This window comes from Giraffa tippelskirchi, chromosome 10, assembly GCF_054371585.1.
Source record: "Giraffa tippelskirchi isolate mGirTip1 chromosome 10, T2T-mGirTip1v1.2.pri, whole genome shotgun sequence".
NCBI classification, from domain to species: Eukaryota; Metazoa; Chordata; class Mammalia; order Artiodactyla; family Giraffidae; genus Giraffa; species Giraffa tippelskirchi.
In genome coordinates this window covers 75590557-75599101 of record NC_137284.1, presented here as the reverse complement: position 1 = coordinate 75599101, position 8545 = coordinate 75590557, and the positions used below count along the sequence as shown (strand labels likewise).

Below are 8545 nucleotides of genomic sequence, written 5' to 3'. Positions count from 1 at the left end.
AGAATAAATTGAAGATAAAAGAACATGTTTAATGATTCTGTGACATAGTAACCATTGTGCTATGCTTAGTTGCTCAGTCGTGTTCAACTCTTTGCGACCCCATGGACTGTAGGCCACCAGGTTCCTCTATCCATGCAGATTCTCCAGGCAAGAATACTGGATTGGTTGCCACGCCCTCCTCCAGGGAATTGTCCCAACCCAGGAATCGAACCAGGGTCTTCTGCATTGCAGGTGTATTCTTTACCAGCTGAGCTACCTAGGAAGCCAATAATTACCATTATTTCTCTCTAAATTCACACCATGATTTCCTTGGATTTGTGTCAGGAACAATTCAACAATAAATATTTAATTCTAGAAACAAAAGAGTGTTTTTTTGTGGAAAGCAAAACCTGCTTTGTAAGACTGAATGGTCATTGGCTTGTCTGCTGAGATATGAGATGACAGCCAGGCAGACAAGTGACAGAGGGTGAATATTTTGTGCCTTCTCCCCATCTTCACCACCCCTTCTCACCACCCCTCCAGCTCTCCTGACACCCAGATCTGCAGTTTAACTTCAAAAGATACTCTGAAGTGGAGCTAGGTGGCTGAGGTGGGGGCTTAGGCTGGCCACTGACCTGTTCTCCAGGAGCTGGTACTCCCGGCCAGTGGCTGAAGAGAGCCAATCCTGGGCTCATGGCAGCTCAAAGGGAGTTCAATTTGTTATAAACACTTCCCTCAGCAGGAGTGAACTGTAGGACAGAGCCTGCATTTGTGTCTGGCTGCTTCTTGCTTGCTAGCTTCCCTTATTTCCCACTGGCTTGCTGTTCTGCTTGTTTGCCCAGGGTTGTAACACCAAAGGAAATGGTGAAGAGGAGGAGAGAAGAAAGTTCTTACTTGACGGATGCTGTCAAATCACAGCTGTATGTTTTCTCAGCTTGTCGATGTGTGAATCTGGTTCTTTCTAGGGCACTTTCGTGGGTTCTTCAGGGGTTCCTCTGTGGGTTCCTTAGTCCACAACTTATTTTTCAAGGGCAAGGTAGTCTTCCTAGCCTCAAGTTTTATATTTGTTTTCTAGATTCTGGGAAAACTGCCTTTTTAAGCTGTATTCTCTGACAGAAGTTGAAATATCTCCAAATACTGTCTCCTTGGTAGGTCTCACATGTACCCTGTGCCCTATTCAACACTGGAGGGGATTCCATGTCTTCTCAGAAGCAGGCGTATTTGCTGCCCCAGGCTACTTTTAGCTTTCTTTGAGGTGAGTCACACACCAGTTCCTACATTGCCTAACTTCAGAGAACATGTTGTGCTCCCCATATGACACTGTTTTAGCCTCTCTTGAGAGACCCAAGGTTATGAAATTGTCTTCTGTCATCTCATCCCATTCTTTTGGGGAAAGAAATTTCTTCAGAAACCGTCTACCAATTTTCACACACTTCATTATTTTTTTTATAATCTCTTTGGGATGAGTTTTTAGGTTCATAGTACTAGTTCTTATCATTTTGAAATTTCCTCAGATCTGTCTGAATCTTGAAAGTTTATATCCATTGTATTATGGTATCCCCCAGGAAACTTTAACATCTTTATATATATATATATATATATATATATACACACACACACATATATATATCATTTCCTTTTTATATACATGTATTTGTAAACAGTTGATGAAATCGGATATAAGCTTGCTAGATAGTTTACATGGGTTACTATGAATCAGGTGAGGGCAGGGGAATTATGTAGGGAGAGGAATGAGAAAAGTCAAAGAAAAAGTTCAAGAAAAAGTTGAAAGAATAAAATATTTTCCTAAAATCTCCCAGCATCTTATATTATTGCCTTTTCAAACTTCTTTTGTGTGTATTAGTAAATGTGCATTTTTATGATCAGGTCACCCAAACTGGCCATTCTCTTGCTCTCTCTACATCCCCTGTCCGGCCCAGTGCCTACTTCACCTACACCCTAATCACCTGACTGACTTTCCCACATACTTGCCTCAGCCCCAGCTAATGACTGTTCTAATCTTTAGATCAGAACATCTCCACCTGATAGCATATTTAAGAGGCGGTGAGGGGCGGGCCCCTCCGCAGGTCTCCCTGGTAACCAAGGAGCCAACCAGATACCAATTCCCCCTATAACTGGTAACCTCCCCCCCTCCTCTGGGGAGTGAAATCTGCCGCCATTTCCTTGCTGTCCTCTGCACACGTTCGGATGTTGCTCCAGGACCTTGCTTCAGACAAGTAAGTTTCCCCATCCATTAAAACACTGATGTCTCTTTTCCTCACTCCAGTCTCTTTCTTTAGTCTTGCGGCTAGGCGAATATGGGGCTTACTGGATTGCCAGGTGCAGCCCGACAATACTCATGTATTTTTGAGAGAAAGAGGTCTTCAGTGAAAATTAGGTTCAGAGTGCTAATTGTGACTCTGTCTAGTTAAAAATAAATCTCCAAATGTATAATACACAGTAATGTTTTGTTAAGATGTGGAAGAAGTCATAGAAGTTGGACAGATACTAATATTGATTTCAGGAAAATGGAATAGGAAATATATCAGAGGGAGGTTTTATGTTTTGTGATATCTTTATATTTTTTCTTTTTCTGTAAGTAACATGTAACCACATGCATAAACTTAAAGGAATTCAGTGCAGCACTGCTAAAAGTTCTGGGAGAGTAGTAATGAAAATCTCCTCTTACCCATCTTCTCTTTACGAGTAGGTAGAAAGGTCATCTGCTAAGTAGGAAGACAAAAAAGGGTGGATCTCTGGATGTGAGAAAGTGGGGTAGTCTGAAAGAACAACAGTGAGATACAAAATTGATTATGAAAGGGGAGAAGACTAAGGTCAAAATGAACAGAATGAACCTTAAAAAGTTCTCAACTTACAAATGTCTTTTATTCATTAGTATCCAATAACTTTGGACTAAGAATTTTGAACACAATGAAAAGCAAAACATTGTAGATAACCTCAAAATGGGGGATTTATGGGGGTAGGTACAGGAGGTATAAGGTCATAAAGTGTTGAAAGTTTGGCTGATTTAGTTGGTCATCAGGGTTCAGGCTGAATAAGGGAACATGAAAAGCACTAAAGATAATCTAGGAAAATAGGCAAGGAGCATGCGTGTGTGCTCAGTTGTGTCTGACTCTGCAACCCCATGGGCGGTAGCCCGCAAGGCTCCTTTGTCCCTGGAATTTTCCAGGCGAAGAATACTGGAGTAGGTGGCCATTTCCTACTCCAGGGGATCTTCCTGGCCTAGGAATGGATCTGGCGTCTCCTGTGTCTCCTGCATTGGCAGGCAGATTGTTTACCACTGTGCCACCTGGGAAGCCCAAGCAAGGAGCAGGTGTACTTAATGGTGATGGAGAACATGTTCAGTAGGAGTGAGAGAATAAAAGGAATAGAAAGCAGAGTTATCTTTGGTTCCAGTTTGCCTGAGATAATGCCAACAAAATTATGAATTAGTCCTATTTCACTCTCAAATGTGTCCTTTTGTACATGATAATTTAAATGAGGTCTTTGAGGTGGAAAAAAAAGAAGTCAGGAGCAATCTCACCTGCTTGGGAAGAAGGTGAGCAATCTCAGCTCACAGTGTCCACTATGGGACAGAGCCATCAACTTCATAAAAGATGGTTTATACTATTGGGTAATAAAAACTCACAGATAGGATGTGAACTCTGGTTATTTTAGCCCATATTTCTCAAATACTGAGGTTATCTTCAAAGTTCATCAAATTTTGAGAATATTCTCAGGCACATATTAACAAGTCAGAGTAATGGGTCCCTTCACACATTTCAGAACTATCTGAAAAGGGAATCTGAGTTCCATGAGAACTCATAAGTCAATAAACATCTCTTTACCTTGATGTTCCATGCTTCTGTATCTTTCAAAATATTGCATTTTTTTCTCCAGGTATCCTGTAAAATAATATATATCTGGAAGTTGTAGTCCATGGTATGTGATGTTTTAACCTTGTGGATGAATAAAAAACAAAAAAACTTAAAGGGTGATAAGAACCGAAATTAAGTGTGATAAGAACCTTTCCATCAAAAATGACAAAGATTAGAACTTCAGCTCAGCCACTTAGTTATATAGCATTGCATAAATTACTTGAATCTTTTGTGTTTCAAGGTCTTGAATACCTAAAGTATCATTTTTAAAGAATTTTTGTAAGCCATAGATGCCATAAAGTATGTAAAGCAAGTGGCAAGCATGTGACAAGTGCTCAAAAATGCTATTGATACTTCCTTAGCATTCCTTGGTTGTATTTCAAATTATTTTTCAACCAATTACATTTATTTACTCAGCATCCTCAATTTCTTTTACTTTGCAGTAGTGGGTATTGAATGTCTAACACACAACGCTAATACCCCTGTAGCGTTTTTTAAATCAAAATCATGAACAAAAAATGTTATTCCTGAAATAGGGATATAAAATCATTCCACATCATTTCGTTATTTGATTTTAACAAATTTTCAAACTGACATTGCAGCTTTTTTCATCTTGCCTCCTATTTTCATAAAGTAATTCACATCAATTTGTTTTAGATTGTTTCGTTTTTTAAAGCAAATACAAAGACTGAAAATGTTTAATTTTTTTGGACTTAAGACAAAAGTGTTTATTACTTTAGAGCCTTTACTGTTGAGATTTAACTGGAAATAAAAGGACATACTTCATTCTAGTGTATTACTTTTCTTCTGTGTAACAAGTTATCAGAAATTTAGTAGCTTAAAACAACCTTGATTCATTTTCTCAGTTTTTGAACATCAGAAGTCTACGCACAGAGTAGCTGAGTTCTCTGTTATATAGTCTCACAGAATTGCATTCCAGGACTCAGCCAGTCTGCCTTCTTATCTGGAGCTTGGAGTCCTATTCTAGGCTCTTTCGGCTGATTCCATTTCCTTGCAGGTATATGCTGCAGCTTTCTCTTCCTTACTAGCTTTGCCATGAAACTTCTCTCAGCAACTAGAGACTGCCCTCAGGTCCTCGTCACATGATGCCATCCTCTCTCAACGTGGAAGCTGTCTTCTTTGAGGCCAGCATGAAAGTCTTTATCACTCTGAATTTCTTACTTCAGAAAAGGGCAGGGTCTGATTTAAAGGCCCACCTGTGTAGGTTAGGCCCACTCAGGGTAGTCTCCCATTTGATTACCTCAAAGTAACTAATTTGGGACCCTACCTGATCTGAAAAATCCCTTCACCTTTAAGATTTAGTATGATTCATTTGTATATATTTCAGCCATGTGAGTGAATGGCATCATAGTCAGTGCCTCCCAAACTGAAGGGACTGGGGTATTACAATAGGAGTGTGCCCTTAGGAATGGCAGTCTTGGGTGCCATCTCACAACTTGCCTATCACAGTCAGATTCAGATTATAAACATATTATTATTGTTTTTGTAGAAAATGACCACTGTATCATATGAAAAAATCAAATTGAATATGTGTGATATGGTTATATAGTACTTCTTTCCCCTTAATCATTTTAATAATTCACAATTGAAAGTGCATTTTTCTTTTTTTATACCATGTGTAAAAATCATTTTACTGTTTAGCCCATATGCAATTTAGACAGAAAAAATATCATATGGAGCTTATTACTTATCATCATAGTTCTTATTTGGCAGTAAAATATTTAAGAAAGAGAATTATTACCATTTATTTTCCAGTCATAAAGAGGACTCTGCATGTATGATATAAATTAGAAGTGTAAAATTTCATATTTAGAGTCCTAGAAAAAAAGACACTGTCCTATTAGATGAATAGCATATATGTGAATTTTTATAACATTTATCATTCTTAATTACTATAACATTTTTACCATTCTGTTTTTGTTCACATTAGCTTACTTACTAAATTTTAGATATTTCCATCAAAAGTATTACCCTGGAATTTAGCATTTATAATACTAATGTAGGAAATGGTTAGAATTTGTATTGAAATAAAAACCAATTAAAATATTTAGAAACATTATGTTAAATTATCCCAAGAAATACTCTAGATCCCACCATCAGCTAATAATTTACCTGCAAAATATAATAATTTATTTTTATTCTAAAATTATTTGTAGGACCATTGACAGATAACAAATCAGGTAATAGATGCTTCCTTTGTTTTGATTTATTATTTCTAAAGAGCATGTTTTTCCTTTTTAGAAAGTACTGTAATTATCAAGAATGATTTAGGTTTATGGTCAGTTGTTTCATGTATATATATGTATATAAACTTATATATACTTCTTTCTCTCTATGTATATGTATGTATATCAGGGATTCCTGGTGTCTTAAGCCTTGTCTTAATTTATGCCCCACTAAAAGCACAACAAGAAATAAAAAGGCTTACATGAAGGTAGTTTGTTTCGCTTAAAGCGTCCAAGGAACCAGAGGGGATGAGTAGAAAGAGAGAAACAGGAAAAGAGGAAAAACCACACCAAAGTATGTTACTGAGCTGATCATAACTGCAGACAACTGAAAATCCATCACACTACAGACCCTTTAAAGTCCACCTACTATCGGTCAAGTGTTCTGTCATAAGATATACATTGCTTTGCCTTTCCTGATTTGTGAATGTGTCAGAATGCTCAGTGAGGTCTTGCATGCCTCCTGTGTGATGCTGGCAGAGAAGCAGGAGGGCAGAAAGTGAACAATTTGTGGTACAGCTGAGGTGCAATACTATCAGATTATATCTGCTTTCAATAGAGAATTTAGAAATTGCCAGAGTAAAACCCTGGTAAATCTTTGGTCACGTGTCCAGTTTTGCAACTTCTTTATTATAAAATAAGTCCCTTATTTTGAGGCTTTGTTATGTGGGAATCCATACTGGTCAATGAAAGCATTCTGGAAGCTTCCCATATTGATGTTGTTACAGCCGCTAGAAGCCAGGAAGGAAAAATTACATCCAGAACAGGTGTCAGCTCCAGTGAGGACAGATTGCTGCCCCTTCTGGGGCTAGCATGTTTTGGTAATACTTTATTCCTAGTGTCAACATAAGAATTTGTCACAGACTTCAGGATTCCCTTGATTATTTTAATACACAGTAACTAAGTAGTCAAAGGAACTTCCATGCCTCATCAATTCCAGGGTTGGTCTCGCATTAGAGACCGACCAGTGTGGCACTGAATGCGCTCATCACAGAGGAACTTGACAGTTGCCAAAATTTATTCTATAAAAGCTAGTTCATGTTTATTTTTGTGACTACATTGCCATGACCTCACCAGAGACATTAAGTGAGGGGAAAAAATAATTGCTTAATTAACTGCAGCTGCTAAAGTTGAGTCACCTGCAATTTCTATATAAGATAAAAATATACCCCTTTAGTATATGATAAAAGTTTATGGAAATTCATTCAATGTTTATTCAATAAAATTTTAGTCAGTGTTCATTGTATGCTAGTAGATACAAGCTTACATGTGGGGACACAGCAGGGAATCAGATATGGCCCCTGCTCTCTGAGAGTAGATAATCCACTTATGAAGAAAGGGAGTTCATATATGTGTCTAGGTAATGGTTTGTAGTATGGATGGTTTTGTTTCTTTAGTGGATATAGTGTATGTATAATCTAGGGTGCAGGTGAAAACTAGCATTGGGCTTAATGAATAACTTATTGTGTCGATGGTCTTCCAAACTTTGTATTCAAAACAGCATATGTCTCTCAAAGAGTCTTCAAAAGATAATATATGTCATTTCATGTCAGCAGTAAAAGAGGATGTGAAAAGCCTGTTGGATGTCGGACTGCCTGGTCTGATCTTCTAATTTTCTTTTTTTTCTTTGTCTTTCTGCTGTACTTTCTGGGAAGATTTCCTATTTTATCTTCCAACTATTTACCTTCTATTGAACTTTTCATTTTTACAACATTTTTTTTAATTCCTAGGAAGCAAGTGTTATCTTGTCATATCTCTGCATAAATGAATGATATCAGTATTTTCTTGTCCCAGCATTCTCTGTTTCTTCCAGTTTTTGTCCCCTTTTTGATTGTTTATATCACCATAGTTGACTTTAAAGACATCTTTTCTCTTAAAGGTCAGTCAGGACTTGGCATTGTGCACATGGATAAGAGTAGGAGACAAAAAATTGGAATTCCTGTGTTACTTAAGTTAATCTCTAAGTTTATGAGTTGATTGTTTCTGAGGAACCTCTTGGATCAACATCTTGGGACAGTGTAATAGTTTAGGGGATATTTCTGCCTTCAGTGTTTGGAATGGCAGTGGTTACTTAATCCTGCTATTTCAGAAATATATTCTCCAAGATCCATCTGTGCCTCCCAGTACAGAGACTCGCTTTTTCCCTTGGGTAAGAGACTAAACCTCTAGGCTTCTGCTGGAGATGGTAATCAATTCCTTTGAGGTGTGGTATGAGAGAGGGATCCAAGTTCTCAGTGTTGACCATAGTCCCTTAAGTCATTACCCACTTTCACGCTTAGTGCTGCTATTATTGTGCTGCTTGAAATACAAATTGTGTTGGTTCTTCATTTTTCACTACTGCCAAATTGAATTTTGGCCTTCTTAGATGTGCTCAGCCAGTTATTCTTGTGAATTAGGGGGAAGTGTTTCCTCCAGAAGGATACAGGTCTCTCTGGGTGATCA

At 37.9% G+C, this 8545-nt stretch overlaps 1 protein-coding gene across 3 annotated transcripts in view; it reads left to right on the top strand.

The window, feature by feature from the left end:
• The first annotated feature begins 2083 nt into the window (after nucleotides 1-2083).
• Nucleotides 2084-8545, top strand: part of TMEM196 (transmembrane protein 196) — a 331349-nt gene continuing 324887 nt past the window's right edge. Inside the window, exon 1 of one of the 3 annotated variants that reach the window (XM_081536765.1) lies at nucleotides 2084-2216. The gene's annotated coding sequence lies outside the window, so the exon portion shown is untranslated. The remainder of the gene's footprint in view (nucleotides 2217-8545) is intronic. The other 2 variants (XM_081536768.1, XR_014067556.1) reach the window with 2 other exon arrangements.